At 40.3% G+C, this 21288-nt stretch overlaps 1 long non-coding RNA gene across 1 annotated transcript in view; it reads right to left on the minus strand.

Annotated features, from left to right (window-relative positions):
• The window catches only part of LOC138432559 (uncharacterized), a 78541-nt gene that overhangs the window by 40051 nt on the left and 17202 nt on the right, over positions 1 to 21288 (minus strand). The gene's annotated exons all lie outside the window — the stretch shown is intronic.

A 21288-nucleotide genomic window follows, 5' to 3' on the forward strand; every position in this document is an offset into this window, starting at 1 on the left:
AGTATCTTTGCTTTTCTCCTTTGCCTTTCACTTCTCTTCTTTTCACAGCTATTTGAAAGGCCTCCTCAGACAGCCATGTTGCCTTTTTGCATTTCTTTTCCTTGGGGATATTCTTGATTTTGCCTCCTGTACAATGTCAGGAATCTTTGTCCATAGTTCTTCAGGCACTCTGTCTATCAGATTTAACCCTTTGAATCTATTGTCACTTCCACTGTATAATCATAAGGGATTTGATTTAGGTCATACCTGAATTGTCTAGTGGTTTTCCCTACTTTCTTTAATTTAAGTCTGAATTTGGCAATAAAGAGTTCATGGTATGAGCCACAGTCAGCTCCTGGTCTTGTTTTTGCTCACTGTATAGAACTTCTCCATCTTTGGCTGCAAAGAATATAATCAATCGGATTTCAGTATTGACCATCTGGTGATGTCCATGTGTAGAGTCTTCTCTTGTGTTGTTGGAAGAGGGTGTTGCTATGACATTCTCTTGGCAAAACCTGTTAGCCTTTGCCCTGCTTCATTCTGTACTCCAAGGCCAAATTTGCCTGTTACTCCAGGTATTTCTTGATTTCCTACTTTTGCATTCCAGTACATTATAATGAAAAGGACATCTTTTTTGGGGTGTTAGTTCTAGATGGTCTTATAGGTCTTCATAGAACCGTTTAACTTCAGCTTCTTCAGCATTGTTAGTTGGGGCATAGACTTGGATTACTGTGATATTGAATGGTTTGCCTTGGAAATGAACAGAGATCATTCTGTCATTTTTGAGACTGCATCCAAGTACTGCATTTTGGACTCTTTTATTGACCATGATGGCTACTCCATTTCTTCTAAGGGATTCTTGCCCACAGTAGTAGATATAATATGCTGGTCCACTTAATACTTGGAATTTTTTTCAGTAAATATATTAGGAAAGTTCTTTTGAGATTTGCAACAATATGAAAACACTTACAGGTGAACTATACAGCCTGGAAATATCCCCCAAATTAAGAGAAAGTTAAATATGTCATGAATGCATAAAATACATGTAGATATACATTTAACATATAAAATATGTATTATTTTACTGTATGTGTTTGGTAAGGCTTCTAGTCAGTGGTAGGCTATTAATAAGTATGTTTGGCAGGAGTCAAAAATCACACAGGAATTTTTGACTGCTTGGGTGTAGGCAGCCCTAACTCACATGTTATTCATGTGTCAATATATGCTCATATATATATATAATACGTGTGTGCTCAATTGCTCAACAGTGTCTGACTCTTTGCGGCCCTGTGGACTGTAGCCTGCCAGGCGCCTCTGTCCATGGAATTTCCCAGGAACGAATACTGGAGAGGGGTGCCATTTCTTACTCCATATATATACTACATATACATTATATTTTATATAATATGATATATTATATAATCTACATTAGGATATATATTAAGATACGTATCTCCCAACAGTTCTGTTTCTCCAAAGAACTCTAATACACCAATCATTTCCCTGAATTGATACTGTTGAATATCTTATGTATTAGGTTGGATTTCCTGAGAAAGATTTCTAGGAATCTAACACATGTGGGCAAGAGGGTTATGCAGTAGTGCTCATAGGAGTAACACTCAAGTGAGTCAGGCAGAGTGAGAAATTGGACTGTAGGGAGTGCGTGAGCTGACAAGGCCCTTGAGAATTATCCCAAATTCAGGCTAGCAGACCAAGATTTTATAAATTGTTCCCACTTGCAGTAGAGCAAAGAGGCATCATGCCTTGTGTGATGTAGCTTTCTTGGACTGAAGTCAGTTCCCAAAGAGCAACTTAGCTGTGAGTTTTTATCAGCCAACATTCCTGGCAGCACAGAGAATAAGCGTCCCTGTCTTGAAGAGGGAATCTAGGCAGCACACTACAGCATCCACTACACACTGAATGTTTCCACCTTCACCAAATCAATTTGCAATTGGATTGTTTTTGTTTGTTTACAGAATCAATCAAGAGACAAAAATCATTCTTTTTAATCTGTGGAGATGTCTTCTTTAGCTGTTTAAAAGCCTTGGTAAGCAAAGCTGAATAAGAAACAAAAAAGAAAATTTGCCCTTGCTGAGTGATGAAAGAATTCTACCGCAATTGGCAAGAACACTGAGGAGCTAGTGTTTAGATATTAAAACAAAACCTCTAAGGTACTTACACAAAACACTGGCATTCAAAATGGAGAGTCTCACTCACATAGACAGGCAGGCTGACAGACTGACAGAAAAACCAATAGTTCTCAAGGCAAACATCTTAAGTTACAGCAGCTCTTGGCTTATTTATTTTCCCCATTAGGTACTGCTTTCAAAGGACCTTCATATGGTACACTAAAGATCAAAGTACATTTTTCCAAAGAACCAAAAAAAAAAAAAAAAGGCAGAAAGAGCCAGCTAATCCAAATATACATATGTTCTGAGTTGTGAATATTTTTTCATCCTTTGTTATAGGCAAATAAGTTGAAGACAGGAAAGAACTAGGTGATAGACTCAATTGTGTACATATCATTGTCAAGAGAAGATGCCAAATTCAACACAATGTTAGCCTGTCTGTAAGATGAAGGTTTCAGAATCTAAAATAATCTGTGACTCCCTTGTTTAGTATACCTTTTGCTATTATTACCCTGAGATACTTGTAAAAGATAATTTTCTTTTAGAGAAAAACTACAGTATATTGATACTCATAGATACCAAGGCATTTCATGGTGAGTCTCACTTTTATTCCTGAAGAAAACAGTTTTTTTCTGCAGAAAGTCATATTTCTCCTTCTATTTCAAGTACACTTTATATTAAAGGACTCCTACAACATTATCCTAGCACCTCTAAGAAAAGAAAAATCACACACCATATTCTTGAAATTTCCCCAGTACAGAAGTACCCTAAACAGGACATATTCAGCAACACAGTTCAACACATATTGATTGTTGGCCTTCTATGTGGCAGATATTCTGGCAGGCACTGAGGTTATACCCATGACTAATACACAGTTCCTGCTTTCAAAACGTGAGGAAGACAGGCAATTTCAACATTAGGCAGGAAATTTCAAGACAGTGTGTAAAGGAACTATCACACAATGTCCTGGAAACCGCCTAGTCTTAGGGAAGCAGTTAGAGGATGAGGGATGATTTCATGGAAGAAATGTTGCATGACCCTAGACTTAGAAGATGAGCAGGAGTGGATAGCAGAAGAGTACTGGGAAAGGCCTTTCATGTTGGGGGAATGGGAACTACAGGTGACTCAGTATTGTTGAATATGAAAGAAAGGAGAAGATGGAAGGAGATGAACTGGAGAAGTGAGCAGAGGACAATCACAGAAGGCTTTCAATGACATACTAAGCAGTTTCAGTCATTTAAAAAGAACATGGCCAGATTTTCTTTTAGATCAGCCATTCTGGCATCTGTCTCAGTCAGTTCTGTAGCTCAGTCATGTCTGACTCTGAGACCCTGTGGACTGCAGCACGCAAGGCTTCCCTGTCCATCACCAACTCCCAGAGCTTGCTCAAACTCATGTTCCATTGAGTCAGTGATGCCATCCAACCATCTCATTTTCTGTCATCCCTTTCTCCTCCTGCCTTCAATCTTTCCCAGAATTAGGGTCTTCTCAAATGAGTCAGTTCTTTGCATCAGGTGGCCAAAGTATTGGAGTCTCAGCTTCAGCATCAGTCCTTCCAATGAATATTCAGGACTGATTTCCTTTAGGATGGACTGGTTTGATTTCCTTGCAATCCAAGGAACTCTCCAGAACCTTCTCCAACACCACCGTTCAAAAGCATCAATTCTTTGGTGTTGGGATTATAGTCCAACTCTCACATCCATACATGACAACCGGAAAAATCATAGTTTTGACTAGACAGACTTTTGTTGGCAAGTTAATGTCTCTGCTTTTTAATATGCTATCCAGGTTTGTCATAGCTTTTCTTCCAAGGAGTAAGTGTCTTCTAATTTTATGGCTGCAGTCACCATCTGCAGTGATTTTGGAGCCCAAGAATATAAAGTTGGTCACTGTTTCCATTGTTTCACCATCTATTTGCCATGAATTCATGGGACCAGATGCCATGATCTTAGTTTTCTGAATGTTGAGTTTTAAGCCAGCTTTTTCACTCTCCTCTTTCACTTTCATCAAGAGGCTCTTTAGTTCCTCTTAACTTTCTGCCATAAGTGTGGTGTCACCTGTATATCTGAGGTTATTGATATTTCTCCTGGCAATCTTGATTGAAGAAAGTAGGGTAAACCACTAGACCATTCAGGTATGACTTAAATCAAATCCCTTACAATTATACAGTGGAAGTGACAATAGATTCAAGAGATTAGATCTGATAGACAGAGTGCCTGAAGAACTATGGACAGAGGTTCCTGACATTGTACAGGAGGCAGGAATCAAGACAATCCCCAAGGAAAAGACATGTAAAAAGGCAACATGGTTGTCTATGGAGGCCTTACAAATAGCTGAGAAGAGACTCTAAAGGCAAGGGAGAAAAGGATAGATATGCCCATTTGAATGCAGAGTTCCAAAGAATAGCTAGGAAAGATTAAAAAAAAAAAAAAAAGCCTTCCTCAGTGATCAATGCAAAGAAACAGAGGAAAACAATAGAATAAGAAAGACTAGAGATCTCTTCAAGAAAATTAGAGATAGCAAGGGAATATTTCATGCAAAGATGGACACAAATAAAGGACAGAAATGGTAGGGATCTAACAGAAGCAGATGAGATTAAGAGGTGGCAAGAATACACAGAAGAACTATACAAAAAAGATCTTCACGACCCAGATAATCACAATGGTGTGATCACTCACCTAGAGCCAGACATCCCAGAATGCAAAGTCAAGTGGGCCTTAGGAAGCATCACTACAAACAAAGCTAGTGGAGGTGATGGAATTCCAGTTGAGCTATTTCAAATCCTAAAAGATGATGTTGTTAAAGTGCTGCACTCAATATGCTAGCAAATTTGGAAAACTCAGCAGTGGCCACGGGACTGGAAAAGGTCAGTTTTTATTCTCATCCCAAAGAAAGGCAATGACAAAGAACGTTCAAACTACCACACAATTGCACTCATCTCACATGCTGGCAAAATAATGCTCAAAATTCTCCAAGCCAGGCTTCAACAGTACGTGAACCATGAACTTCCAAATGTTTAAGCTAGATTTAGAAAAGGCAGAGGAACCAGAGATCAAATTGCCAACATCCACTGGATCATAGACAAAGCAAGAGAATTCCAGAAAAACATCTACTTCTGTTTTATTGACTATGCCAAAGCCTTTGACTGTGTGAAAGTTGCTAAGTCATGTCCGACTCTTTGCGACCCCATGGACTATAGCCTACCAGGCTCCTCCGTCCATGGGATTTTCGAGGCAAGAATACTGGATTGGGTTGCCATTTCCTTCTCCAGGAGATCTTCCCAACCTAGGAATTGAACCCAGGTCTCCCACATTGTAAGCTGATGCTTTACCATCTGACTATGTGGATCACCACAAACTGTGGAAAATTCTTCAAGAGACAGGAATATCAAACCACCTTACCTGCCTCCTAAGAAATCTGTATGCAGGTCAAGAAGGAACAGTTAGAACCAGACATGGAACAACAGACTGGTTCCAAATTGGAAAAGGAGTATGTCAAGGCTGTGTATTGTCACTGTGCTTACTTAACTTATATGCACAGTAGATCATGTGAAATGCCAGGCTGGATGAAGCACAAGCTGGAATCAAGATTGCCAGCATCTGACTAGAGGAGAGATTTAAAGGAAACAATATAGGACTGGGGAGACTAGGAAGGTGATTCCTACAGTATTCTAGGCAAGAGATGGTGAGAGCCAATTTCATTAGGCAGTGGCACTTGGGAACTAATGAGGAGAATGCTTTGAGAACTACTTTAGATGCAATAGGAAGATAGGTTACTGATAGGATTTAGGAGTAAGGGAGAAGAAGAAATTAAGTATGATTCCTAGTTTTTTGGATTGGGCAATAGGATGGGTGCACAACCGTTAGACAAACAGGGAATTCAGAAGAGCAGGTATAGAACAAAAGCATAGGAGTTTGGCTTTAGATATCTCATGTTTGAGGGACCCACAAATAATTAAATATATATGTGTCTAAATCACTGAAAAGAGGGCTGAGCTAAACATGAACTTGTGAATCATTAGCACATTCAAGCATTATAAGGGTATTAATTTTTTGTTATTGTTTTTGTGTTTTATTCACTGCTGTATATCCAGTACGTAGAATAGTACATACCATAAATATCTGTTAGATGAAGAGTAGTTTAACTCCTGGGAGTGAAAGAATTGTCCAGGTAGAAATGCAGAATAAGAAAAAAAAAAAAATGCAGAATAAGGAGAAGTGGTCACAGGACACTCAATCACATAGAAGGAGATAACTTGTTGGGGATCTCCACTGCTCACACTGACAGCACCAAACACCAGTTCTGTATATTTCCAGTTTAATAGAAATTACAGAATTTCCAGATAAGGTTACACATGATAGGTTAAGTACATACTTTCTTGCAATTATCCCCAAATTAAAACAGGATAAGAAAAGTACTTTCTTAATCTCCTATGTTGGGGAGAAAGCCCATTTTATGTATTTTCAACAAATTTTTATGAGCTAAACTGAATATTGTAAATGGATGAGAAACACACACATACACTTGCAAATACAAACCCTGCATATTTCATCTAATTTTTAAAATCTTGGAAAGAACAAGTTATATAATAATAAAAAGAACATCTTGGTGTCCAGATCTGTATACTCATGCCATCTCAACCTCTCCATTTAGAAGACTCAAAGGCTCAAAATTATTATGTTGGAAAGCAAACTCACTTTCTTCTCTCAACTTATTTTCTTCCTTCAACAACAGTTAACAGTTGTGAACTCACAACTCTCCATGCAGAGTCACAAGTCATGAAACTAAGAGTCATCTCTGACACCTCCTTCTCTCTTGCTTTCCATAGCTACACCATCCCCAAGTCCTGTCAACTTTGTATATCCCATAAATCTCTAGAATCTAGTCACTTTCTCTCCCATCAACCCACTAAGGCACTTCCATCTCTCCACTGGACTTCTGCTGTAGCCTACTAATTATCCATCTGTTCCCTTACTCTCTCCGACCCTGCCACCAATGGTTATTTTTATTTTTTCAAAACACAAACCTGATTACATTTCCCTTCCATATAAAGCCCTTCATTGTCTTCCTGTGGTTCACAGGATAAAGACATCTCCTTTCATGATCTAGAAAGCCTTCACAACAAGACCTCAGCCTTGTTCTCCAGTCTCATCTGGCTCTCTGTCCCCTGAGCTCTCTGTGCTCAGACCTTCCTTTAGATTCTCATGTAGGTTGCCTCCCTCCCACCTGAAACATTCTTATCATCAGGGTATTTGCACTTGCTGGTCCCTCCTCCTGAAACATTCTTATCATCACCTCCCCACTGTCCAAGCCAATCCATTTAGCCTAGGTAACTCCACCTTACCTGCCTCCTGAGAAATCTGTATGCAGGTCAAGAAGCAACAGTTAGAACTGGACATGGAACAACAAACTGGTTCCAGATCGGGAAAGGAGTACGTCAAGGCTGCATATCATCACTCTGCTTATGTAACTTATATGCAGAGTACATCATGTGAAATGCCAGGCTGAATGAAGCACAAGCTGGAATCAAGATTGCCGGGAGAAATATCAATAACCTCAGATGTGCAGATGACACCACCCTTAGGCAGAAAGTTAAGAGGAACTAAAGAGCCTATTGATGAAAGTGAAAGAGGAGAGTGAAAAAGTTGGCTTAAAACTCAACATTCAAAAAACTAAGATCATGGCATCTTATCCCATCACTTCATGGCAAATAGATGGTGAAACAATGGAAGCAGTGACAAACTTTATATTCTTGGGCTCCAAAATCACTGCAGATGGTGACTGCAGCCATGAAATTAGAAGACAATTACTCCTTGGAAGAAAAGCTATGACAAACCTAGACAGCATATTGAAAAGCAGAGACATTACTTTGCTGACAAAGGTCTGTCTATTCAAAGCCGTGGCTTTTCCAGTTGTCATGTATGGATGTGAGAGTTGGACTATAAAGAAAGCCCAGCACCAAAGAACTGATGCTTTTGAACTGTGGTGTTGGAGAAGATTCTTGAGAGTTCCTTGGACTGCAAGGAAATCAAACCAGTCCATCCTAAAGGAAATCAGTCCTGAATATTCATTGGAAGGACTGATGCTGAAGCTGAGACTCCAATATTTTGGCCACCGGATGCAAAGAACTGACTCATTTGAGAAGACCCTAATTCTGGGAAAGATTGAAGGCAGGAGGAGAAAGGGATGACAGAGAATGAGTTGGTTGGATGGCATCCCCCCTTGATGGACATGAGTTTGAGCAAGCTCCAGGAGTTGGTGATGGACAGAGAAGTCTGGCGTGCTGCATGCAGTCCATGGGGTCTCAGAGTCAGACACAACTGGGAAACTGAACTGAACTCCACTTATCTTTTATAACACAGCAGAAACATTGCTTCCTCAGCTTAGATCAGATTCCACTATTAGGTGATTTCATAGAGGACTCCACTGCTATCCCTCAGAGCACAATCTCACTTTATAGTTATATGCATTCTTCACTGTATAATTATACATTCATTTATATACTAGATAAATAATATACATTCTTTATGTATATTAATAAATTGTGTGATTGATTAATATAATCAATAATTAATATAATCAATAATTAATATAATTATTAATTATATTACTGCTTTTAGGAAATTATATTTATATATTATATACTACATATATTATTATGGTATTTTTATATATTTTATATATTATATACATAATGTTCATAAAATATAAATATATTTTTTCTTATATTCTTATAATAGTATATATACATTAAATTATATAATATATATTATTTACATATATTTTATATTTTTATTTTTATTTTATATTTGATAAAATAATTTATCAAATATATTACATATTAATAATAGTATTAAATATCAAATTGTTTATATAATTAATTATATTAAACTTCTGATTATATTAAATAATTAAGTATGTAATTAAATAAGTAATATATGCTCTTCACTGTAGCTCAGATGGTAAAACATCTGCCTGCAGTGTGGGAGACCCGGGTTCAATCCCTGAGTTGGGAAGATCCCCTGGAGAAGGAAATGACAACCCACTCCAGTACTCTTGCCTGGAAAACTCCATGGACTGAGAGCCTCCTCACAGCCTGGTAAGCTACAGTCCATGGGGTTGCAAAGAGTCAGACACGACTGAGCGACTTCACTTTAGATAGTTAAATAAATAATATCTGTTTGGTGGTCATATATCTGTATTTTGATCACTATTATATCCCCAGCTCCTAGATCTGTACCAGGGCACATAGTAGGTACTCAAAAAATATTAACTGAAGTAATGGAGCAATGAATATGTGTATACATGTTTCTATAAAATACCTATTTTGGATATTTGGAAGGCTTTGGAATTATTAATCAAAAAGTATCTCCCCAAACATGAGTACTATGTCTTTCTGCTTTCCTCTTTGTTATTACACAAGATTAAACAACATACGTGTATACGTGTGTGTGTATGTTAGTCGCTCAGTCATATCCAGCTCCCTGCCACCCCATGGACTGTGGCCTGCAAGCTCCTCTGTCCGTGGGATTTTTCACGCAAGAATACTGGAGTGGGTTGCCATTTCCTTCTCCAGTATGTGTACACTGGAGTGTTTATTTGTTCCTGATTCATGTTGAAGGTGATTGGCTTAATGTATGTTTCCCCAAAAGTGACCTGGGGAAGGATCTGAGTGCAAGTGGTTTATTTGGGAGTGGCAAGTGGGGATGTACAGTAGGAAGAAAGGGACAGGAAGGCAGCCAATTAAAGGTCCATCATTATGAAAGTCATTGCTGTGAATAAATGAGATTCAATCCCAGTGGGAATTCCAAGCTCGAGGTTATTTCAAACCCACTGGCAGGAAAGCTGAGGTATTTGTACACCAGTCAATCCTTGCTTGAAGGCTACTTCCAGAGGTACTCATTCTTCAGCTCCTCCAGCCTGCTGTATGAGGATAGCAGAACCAGTCTGGTGACCAGAGGAAGCCCTCTGGCAAAATTTAAAAAAAAAAATACAGATACTGAAACTGGGGCCAGTGGTGGGCACAAGGGAATAAATATAGCAGCGGCACCAAAAGTATCTGTCACGGTGATAAACTGTACAGAAATAATTCTCATTTATTGAGTGCTCGCTCTGTTCAGCTCTTTACACTTAGGACTTTATTTTCCAACTCATAGCAGCACTGGGTGGTAAGTACTATTATTAAAAATTTACAGTTGAAGAGGGAGGATATTTAACTTCTTCAAGGTTAACGAACCACTAATGAACTACACAATCTATCTGGCTCCAAAGTCTAAGTTCTGAACCACTACCCTGTATTAGAAGGATGTTCCCTGCACCCTAATAAATACATACATAGGAACAACTCCACACACAGTGGAATTTTCGCAGGACCAGCGTATCCTTCCTAACTGTCGGGCACTGCACTCTTTGCCTTTACTGGTTCTTTCACATTGGCATCGAGAGCTGTGCCAATTATTCAACAGTCAGTTGACCAAATACAGGACAACTTTGTGCAGAGTAGCGGGGCTCTATGGGCCTTTGACTGAAACGTCCAAATGAACATTCCGTGTGGCCAAGTGCTCAGTGAAAAAGAAGGTCTAATGAATCTCCATGGTGTATGACTAAAAGCAGCGCCCGAAACACCCGAGCTTGAATATAATTATAAGGGGGTTGTCCAGTACTCAGGGCACAAAGTAACTGTTATCTGAAGTTGGAAAGGAATTTCCTGAAGTAGCTGGGAATTGTACAATGAAGCACACCATAAAAGCTACTGTTCCCCAGTCCCTGATCATGAGGACAAAATTTGACCTGCTGAATTACTGAGCTAGACCATGAAATTATTTTCAGAGACTTTCCCTCCAACTGAGAAAAATCTACCTACCTAAAATAATCATCTTTTAGTAAACTGTTGCAGTAATCCAGGGGTTCATTTGATGAGCACTGCTGTGTACACCAAAAGTGAATTTGAACCAACCAAATTCCCATTCTTCTGAGAAACTCTAGTAATGACTTCTTACATATTCCTATGTTAAAGTCACAGCATTTTAATTTAGTCTTGATGAAGTCTTGAATTGTTTAAAAGTTACATTTGTAACTTCTCAGAGTTCTCTCTTTTTTTTTAACTGTTCAAAGAATCTCCCTAAGTTCCTTGTTTCTATGGAAACTCACTTTTAAGAAAAAATTCATTTGTCCCTAATCTATTTTAAAAGTGCAGAGCTATTCAAAGATACTTGAGAGACAGTTATATCAAATACATGATCAGATGTTTAGCAGGAGAAGCGAGGGGCTCAGCTGGCACAAACCTTCCAGGTTTTGCTAGTTATCTCTATCATGCAAAGTTGTCTACTACAGCTTGCACAACTCTGGATGAAAAAAAAAAAATGTGAGCAGGCTCCATTGTCTGAAACAATTAATTTTAAAAGAGTTTTGCTGCAGAAATGCACCTGAAACAACTTGAAAATCAAATCAGAGTGTGAAACGTTAGCATCTTCCATATTCCAGCCAATAAGGAATCCCCTAACATCTCTTCTAGAAGGCAATGGCACCCCACTCCAATATTCTTGCCTGGAAAATCCCATGGACAGAGGAGCCTGGTGGGCTGCAGTCCATGGGGTGGTGAAGAGTCAGACATAACTGAGCGACTTCACTTTCACTTTTCACTTTCATGCACTGGAGAAGGAAATGGCAACCCACTCCAGTGTTCTTGCCTGGAGAATCCCAGGGATGGGGGAGCCTGGTGGGCTGCCGTCTCTGGGGTCGCACAGAGTCGGACACAACTGAAGCGACTTAGCAGCAGCAGAGGGAACATTGTTCCCTTAACATAGACATTGTGAAAGAGTCAGCAGATAGTAGATGAAAGAATAGTAAGAGCACCCCTCAGAGGAAACCACCAAAAAGTGACCATGGGAATGATGGTTTTGTTATCCTGGTCATTGACACCTCTAAGGTTTTTGCAGTGTCTCCCCCATTTCAATGGCCACCATCATCTCTTTTTCTTCAGGTCACGGGGGCTTCCTTTGAAGACATGCTATTCTGAAGTCAGACTCAAATGTACTGTGGTTTGTGTTCATTTTTAAAGGATATTCTTCACTACTAAAGCTTTCTCATCCATATAGCAAAGCATTCTCATCCGCACAGCAAATAGCTATAATTGTGAGATGAACTAAGCAGAGTTTACATTAAATAGTAAGATTCATGAAGGCCCAGTCAGAATAAATGGAAGTGAGTAAAGACTTTGTGCTGTGAGGAAAAACCCATGGTATGGCTATCCCCATCATTAATGTTTTCATTTTGATAATGGATTATGCCTATCAAATTATATCACCTGCTCAGATCAGCACAGACTTGGTGAAAATGCACTAAGCTGTGCTAAAAAGACTCTAAGAAATAGACAACTCTGCGTTTTTTTGTTGAAAAGGGGGTGGGGGTGAAATTTAAACTGTGGTTTAAGTAGAAGATAGAGCAGTGGTTTGCTATGCTACCTCTATATAGGCTTGATATGCTAGTCTACTATATATAGACTTAATTATATGTAAAATAATCCTGAGATAAACAAAACTGCAAAATTATGATTGTCTCTGGAGAAGACAGGATTTGAAGTCAAGAGCAGAACTAGGACAGTTACTCTTCGTTCCATACCATTTGTGCTGCGTGGCTTTTTATTATGGACATATATTTCTTCTAAGTACTGAATACTTGAAAATGTATGGCCTGCTTAGAAAGCAGGAGCAGAGAAATAGAAAATCCAAATGTGTAGTCATAGGTAGTGAGGAGGGTAATCCTGCTCACAGGGTGCATTCTGGACACAGCACAAGCCTCAGAATTATCCAACCCAAGGCTGAAGGAGCTGGGGTATTGATGTACCAGCTTTGTGAGTCCACATTTTGCAACAACCCTTTCCCACTGTGAGCTACTATGGGCAGGGTGGTTGTTGATTCCCAGGCCATAAACAGTAGTGTAGATTTGGCTATTGGGGAGACAAGAATTCTCAGGCACAGTTCTATGATCTGTTTCTACTCACAACACTTCTGACACCAAATGTGTGAATTTTCCACACCAAGCAATTCTCCAATTCTCTGTGGACACCAATTGGGTGTCCTATAATTTAATTCAATTCTGATACTAATTTCCCAGAGTTAGCACAGGCCCCACAGGTTAAATGCTCAGACTGCCCCTCCACCTCAGCAGCCAGTTACAAACAGTGGATGCCCACGTTACTCACACCTCTGTCCCCACAACCCCTTCCTCAGGTATGATAATTTGTTACAATGGCTCACAGAAACTGCTTTACTTACTATTTCCAGTTCTATTGTAAAGGAATCAAATGAATAGCCAGAGAAAGAGGTATACGGGGAGAGGCCCAAAAGGGCCCCAAGTACAGGAGCTTCTTCTATCCCCATTGATTTGGAGGGCATCATTGGCATATGAATGAGTTCACCAACCCAGAAGCTCCCCAAACTCTGACATTTAGGGATTTTGTACAGGTGTCATTATGTAGCCAAAGGTTTATTGAATCATTGACCATTGGTTATTGAGCTCAATCCCCAGCTCCCCTCCCCTCCCTGGAGATCAGGACAAGGGCTGGCAGAGGGGAGTGGTTTCTGGAAATTTCAATGATCTAATCACATGATTGGTTCCTCTGGCAACCAGCCCCCATCCTACAGGTCTCCAGGGGCTCACCAAGAGTCATCTCATCAGTACAAACTTAGGTATGAATGAAAGAGGCTTATTATAACACATTCCTCTTACCTCTATCACTCAGGAAATTCCAAGGGGTTTAGACGCTCTTGTGGAAGGAACTGGGGACAAAGACGAAATACATATTTCTTATTATATCATCATGCCACACACAGAGATGCAGATTCTAGCAGCTGGAAACCTGAAGAGCACTCCCTGCTCTCAAGAGAGTCTGGGAGGTAGGGAGAGGCACTCACAACACCCACTGTAAGCCTCATCTTTTGAGGTCAGTCTAGTGGCCTGCCAACCATCACTGAGTATCTCTACCAGTTGGAACAGTTGGAATAGTTCCCCATATTCCTGGGGTTTGAATCTGACCAGGTAGAGCTTTGCTTACGAGTCATTACAGGGGGCCCTGTGGAAAACAACAAAGGAAATGAAAGGATTGGAAAAGGGTGTGAATACTAAGGCCAGAATAGGCATAGAAAGCACAGGTTCTACATGCTATCTCCCCAGTCACAGCAGACACCACTAGTCAGTCATGTCCCTTCCCTTTGACCTGTGCTGGCTCAGAATTCTCTTCAACATCAGATGATTGGCAGCCACTTTCAGGCTATCAAGATTGGCTCTCAAAATTTCAACTATTTGTCATGTCTTTACTAGAGGGTACAAATGGTTCAGCCAGACTGTTCAGCATATTCAGCCAGGAAATATAAATAACATTTTTAAAAATGTTTTCTTTCTAAGCTCTTGTGTGTGGTCTCAGGGAACAGAGGGAAAATGGGGAAGAAAAAGGTGAAGTCTTGTATGAGATTCCTGTTGCTGCTGTAACAAGCTATCACAAACTGAGAGGCTTAAAACAACACAGATGTGTTATCTTACTGTTATGTAGGTTAGAAGTCTGATGTGGGTCTCACTGGGCTAAAATCAAGGTGTCATGATGGCTTCGTTCCTTTCTGCAGACTCTGAGGAAAATCTGCCCTTTATGGCTGACCACGATCTTTAGCTTGTGGCTGCTTCCTCCATTAAAGCCAGCAATGATAGGGGGAGTCCTTCTTACATGGCGTTCAGCCTCTCCTCCTGCCCCCTGTCTTACTTTTAAGAACTCTAGTTTGGATCTACCCACCTAAATAATCTAGGGTAAATAACTCATCTTTCAAGATCCTTAACTCAATTACCTTGGCAAAGTCTCCTTTTCCAGGTAATGTAAAATATTCACAGGTTCTTGGAATTAAGAGATGGACATCTCTTGTTGTTGTTTAGTCTCTCAGTCATGTCTGATTCTTTGCGAGACCATGGATTGCAGCCGACCAGGCTCCTCTGTCCATGGGCTTCTCCAGGCAAAAATACTGGAGTGGGTCGCCATTTCCTTCTCCAGGGGATCTTCCAAACCCAAGGACCAAACCTGTGTCTCCTGCATTACAGATTCTTTGCCACTGAGCCACCTGGGAAGGCCATGGACATCTCTGGGGGACCATTATTCTGCCTACCAGAGGCTGCTAAAAATAGTGTTTTATCAATGCCTTAATTTTTTCTAAAATGGATCCTGATTCCATGCCATCTCACTTATTCTTTTTTTTTTTTTCACTTATTCTTTTTAATCTGTGTTATTTTTGGAACTCTAACATCCACAACATAGCGTAAAATTCCTGCCAAAGCTATTTCTGGGTAAGTAGGCAGAAGTATAGTCTAAAGGTTTGATTAACTATGTATTGTGAAGACTAACTCCAAGTGTAAACATCCGGGTGTTCAAAGTAAATATAACATCTTTGAATACGCAGTTTCAATCAGAATCTATCTTCTAAAATTGGATTTATTATGGAGGAGCTAACACCAGCAAACAGTGGCCTAACCCCTCTCCCCCCAAAATAGACGAACACATGAAGTATTTTTGAGTCTAAAAGAGATATTTGCACATTTACATTTATAGAGGTATTACAATAGCCAAAACATCAAAGCAACACGTGTCTATCAATAGATGAACGGATAAACAAAATGTGGAATAGTCATACAACAGAATGCTATTTAGCCTTTAAAAGGAAGGAACTTATCACACATGTTGCAACATAGATGAATCTTGAAGATAGTATGTCAAGTGAAATAAGCCAGTCACAAAAGAAAAAATAATGTACTTATGGCCAGGGCCCCTGTGAGAATGAGGAGGGTGAAAGAATATAAGAGAAATATAAGGGAGAAGATATTGGATGAAGAAGCAGCGATGGCTTGTGAATTAGCATAGGGAGTGATCTGGGCAAAATAAGAAAATAAAAAATAATCATTTACATAAAGTGCCATTTACATAAAGTTATCTGTGTGTGCATGTGTGTGTGTGAGTGTGTGTGGAGAGAGAGAGTAAGAAGGAGAGGAATAATATTTTGGTGAGACAATAATTTTTATTTCAACATTTTAAGGTTAGGACACCAGTAGACAACTCAGGTAGAACTATAAAATTTCTGAGTATAAGGGGATTTAAGGAGACGAACCTCTGGCTACACTGTGTCCACACCCCCATCTGGCAACAATGCATCTGCTGGAGCTAAGTAGTTGTGGGCTACCCTGGGCAAGACTTCAGTTTGCTCTGTTGTCCATCACTTCCTAGTGTTTCCCCTATATGAAACTTGTATTTTTCTAGTTAGTATTTTTTTATATATTTTTCACCATTCAGATATGTTTAGTTTGTTTTTGTTTAAAATATTTTTTTTCTCTTATAGGCTATGAACTTCCTACCTCTGTTAAAGATCAATCTGCCAATATCCATTGGATCATAGAAAAGGCAAGAGAATTATAGAAAAACATCTACTTTTGTTTCATTGACTACACTAAAGACTTTGGCTGTACAGATCACAACAAACTGTGGAAAATTCTTAATGAGATGGGAATACCTGACCACCTTACCCGCCTCCAGGCTTCCCTGGTGGCTCAGACAGTAAAGCGTCTGCCTACAATGTGGGAGACCCAGGTTCGATCCCTGGGTTGGGAAGATCCTCTGGAGAAGGAAATGGCAACCCACTCCAGTACTCTTGCCTGGAAAATCCCATGGACAGAGGAGCCTGGTAGGCTACAGTCTATGGGGTCACAAAGAGTCGGACATGACTGAGCGACTTCGCCTCACCTTACCTGCCTCCTCTATGCAGGTCAAGAAGCAACATTTAGAACTGAACATGGAACAATCAACTGGTTACAAATTGGGAAAGGAATACATCAAGGGTTATTGTCACCCTGCTTATTTAACTTATATGCAGAGTACATTATGTGAAATGCCACACTGGATGAAGCACAAACTGGAATCAAGATTACTGGGAGAAATATCAATAACCTCAGATATGTAGATGATACCACACTTACAGCAGAAAGCAAAGAGGAACTAAACAGCCTATTGATGAAGGTGAAAGAAGGGAGTGAAAAGGCTGGTTTAAAACTCAGCATTCAAAAAAATAAAAAAATAAAACTCAGCATTCACAAAACTAAGATCATGATATCTGATCCCATCACTTCATGGCAAATAGGTGGGGAAACAAAGTAAACAGTGAGAAACTTTATTTTCTTGGGATCCAAAGTCACTGCGGACAGTGACTGAAGCCATGAAATTAGAAGACACTTGCTTCTTGGAAGAAAAGCTATGGCAAACCTAGACAGCATATTAAAAAGCAGAGACATCACTTCACCTACAAAGGTCCATATCGTGAAAGCTGTGGTTTTTCCAATAGTCATGTACAGATGTGAGAGCTGGACAATTAAAAAGGCTGAGCGCTTAAGAATTGATGCCTTCAAACTGTGGTGCTGGAGAAGACTCTTGACAGTCCCTTGGACTGCAAGGAGATCCAACCAGTTAATCCTAAAGGAAATCATCCCTAAATATTCATTGGAAGGACTGATGCTGAAGCTGAGACTCTGATACTTTGGCCACCTGATGCGAAGAACTGACTCATTTGAAAAGACCCTGATGCTGGGAAAGATTGAGTACAGGAGGAGAAGGGGACGACAGAGGATGAGATGGCTGGATGGCATCACCAACTCGTTGGACCTGAGTTTGAGCAAACTCTGGGAGATGGTGAAAGACAGGGAAGCCTTACATGCTGCAGCCTGTGGGGTTGCAAAGAGTCAGACACAACCTCTGTTAAAAAGTTTTCTCCAATCTGAAGTCATGCTAAATTATATGATTTTTATTTTACTTTTTACATGTAAACATTCCATCTTTGCAAATATCTGAGATTAGAATACAATTACATTTTTTCCAAAACAAGAAGAATACAATTACATTTTCAATGTAATGCAATTACATTTTCTTCCACATTTTATTCCACAGTTTGTTGTGGAGATATTTATTTAAGTCAGCACCATCAAAGTTTCCATGAAATTTTTTTCAAGCTAAATCTTCTTCTTTGTTAGATATTAAATTTCTATATTCACTGGGATATATTCCTATGTTCTCTATTCCAGTTTACTCTTTTACTTTCCTTATGACTAGGAAAAGAAAGACAAAGCTCTGAAAGCAAGTCAGAGGATATAAGTGAACCCAGGTTCTGTCTACAGAATCTGTCTTGAGGTCCTTTTCAGGAAGATAAGATGAACAAAAGGATGATGGATACAGGTGAATAGTCTGGAGGCTGGAAAATGCAGGCAGTTTTGGTGATGTTGAGTTTTGTATTCTTGAGAAGCAGCCATATGGTACTGGCTAGTTTGCCATTGAATGAGAAGTCAGGAAAGGCAAATGAGGCTGATAATTTGAAACAAAGAAAGCCCTAGCTGTGAAACAAAAAGGAGATGAAGAGTGTGGGCCATGAACACCAAGACTATGATGCTGAGATAAATTTCCATTCCATTCAGGGAGCATTTTCTAGTATTTCTGCTGGGAAGAAACCAACCTGGATATGTGTAAGTCTGTTAAATGAGTGACTGTACCTGGGAGACAGAGGAGAGAAGTGCAGGTCTTGACCAAGGGAAGCCCTATCTGTGCCTACAGAAGCCAAATTTACAAGGCAATGACATCTTCACTTTCCCTTTTGGTCAGTCCAGACTAATGGAGCTCACATTTTAGCTGGTACAAGAATCACCAGGAAGACTTGATAGAGCACAGGTTTCTGGGCCCCCATCCCAGAGCTTCTGATTTAGTAGGTCTGGGGTGAAGCTAAGAATTCATATTTCTAACAATCTCCCAGGTAATGCTGATGTTTCTGATTGAGAGACCCCACTTTGAGAACCATTTGTCTAGATTGAGGGCAGAAGGAGAAAGGGACAACAGAGGGTTAGATGATTGGATGGCATCACTGACTCAATGGACATGAGTTAGTGTATACTCCAGGAGACTGTGAAGGACAGGGAAGCCTGGTGTGCTGCAGTCCATGGAGTTGCAGAGTCGGACATGACTGAATGACTGAACAGCAATACCAAAATGACTATTATACTAATAAAATTTGACATCAAAATGACCAATAATATTTGAGAGACTTAAATTTTGTAAGTGAAAACCTTATTTGTGAAGGTTTCTCTGACCTTCTCCTGCCGAGTTGGTGCCATCTCTGTGTGTACTGATGAAGTGCCATTTGACTGCATCTTAAAGGATGTATGTAAAGGTAGAAGGTATAGGAAGTAGGGGCTTCCCATGTGCTTTAGCAGTAAAGAATCCCCCTGCCAATGCAGGAGATACAGGCAATGCTGATTCAATCCCTGGGTTAGGTAGATCTCCTGAAGTAGGAAATGGTAACCCACTCCAGTCTTCTTGCCTGGAAAATTCCATGGAAAGAGGAGCCTAGCAGGCGCTGGACATGACTGAGAGACTGAGCACAAAGGAAGTAGATGGATGAGTTCCATTGGCCTCAGAAAGGCAGCATCAAAGGTGCAGCTTAATTTCTTTCTTTAATAAAAATATTTATTTATTTGTTTGGCTGCATTGGGTCTCAGTTGTGGCACACGGGATCTTCATTGCGTCATGTGGAATCATTTGTTGCCTTACAGGCAGATTCTTTACCACCGAGCCACTAGGGAAGCCCAAGTGGAAGAATGCTGCTGCTGCTGCTTTAGTTGCTTTAGGCGTGTCTGACTCTGTGCCACCCCATGGACTGTAGCCTGCCAGGCTCCTCTGTCCATGGGATTCTCTAGGTAAGAATACTGGAGTGGGTGGCCATGCTCTCCTCAAGTGGAAGAACAGGAAGCAGCAAAGGAAGCTGGGGAGGAACAATAAGAGATGTAGAAGCAGAACGGAGGCCAAGGCAGGAGAACAGAGCTTTACCATCAGGTGCTACAGTTCACTCCTGAGCACAGCACAGCGAAGCGTCAGGAGTGCCTCGAGGGGGAAAATCTGTCATCCAGAGGACAGCCCTGATGGCCAGGGAGGCTGGAGCCTCTCCATCCTCAAAGCAGCCTTTGCTGGAACTCCTGGAGTAGAGGGGAATGGGGTCCACATCTGAGGTCCCCGCCGGCCTGCAGAACCGTGCTGACAGTGCAGTGGAGCGTCAGAGGTGCTGGCCGTCACTGACTGGCGGCAGTGCGGGTAGTGAGTAAGGCTCTGAGAGTCAGCTGGGGATGGTCATGTTTCATCCAGAAGTGGAGCTGGTTGGCATTGAGGGTGGGAGGCAGAAAACAGTCTCCAGAAATCCCAAATCTCCGTTTACACATATAATGAATCTGTCTCTCCTTTTTGCAACTGGTACACTATTTTAACGGTGTCAGAGTCGGGTCATGGTGACTATTCTAATCATGTGTGCCTACTCTGCAAGTTGGAGCTACACTGTTAATTTGAAATGCTTGTTTTGAAAAAGTTCCATGATGCTATGGGTTGAATTCTTCCCTCCCCCCCACCCCACCACACCACAGATATATTAAGGTTTTAACCCCTAGTACCTCAGAATGTGGCCTTGTTTAGAGTAGGGTTGCTGCAGATGTAATTAGTTAAGATGCAGTTGTGCTAGTCCAATACGACTAGTGTCCTTAGAAGAAAAAGAGACACAGAAGCAGACACACAGGGGAAACATCGTGGGGAGACAGAGCGAAACTGGAGAGACAATTCTTCAAGCCAAGGAATGCCAAGAATTGTCAGCCATCACCAGAAGCTAAGAGAGAGGCCTGAGACCGACTCTCCCTCAGGTCTCTCAGAAGGAACCAACACTGCCAACACCTTGACTTCTGATTTCTAGCTTCCAGAATGCTGAGAGAATACATTCCTGTTATTTTAAGAATGTTTTGTGTGATACTGTGTTATAACAGCCTTAGGAAACAAACACATGGAAAACTAGAAACCCACTTACATTATCATAAGACATATCAATATGAAATTTGTCAAAGCAAGAAACATTTGCCCAACAAAGAATTTGTTAGATTCTTTGACTGTAACTTCAACAGGTGTAAATCTGGGGGTTTTATCTTTGCTAAGTGACAAATAAAAGAGTAAGATCTTTAAAGTGTACAGCATGATGTTTTGATATACATATACCTTGTATATATATATATACACATACAATATACATTGTGAAGATACTGAGTTAATTACCACATCCATCATCTCACATATTCACTTTTTTTTTTT

This window comes from Ovis canadensis, chromosome 2 (genome assembly GCF_042477335.2).
Source record: "Ovis canadensis isolate MfBH-ARS-UI-01 breed Bighorn chromosome 2, ARS-UI_OviCan_v2, whole genome shotgun sequence".
NCBI classification, from domain to species: Eukaryota; Metazoa; Chordata; class Mammalia; order Artiodactyla; family Bovidae; genus Ovis; species Ovis canadensis.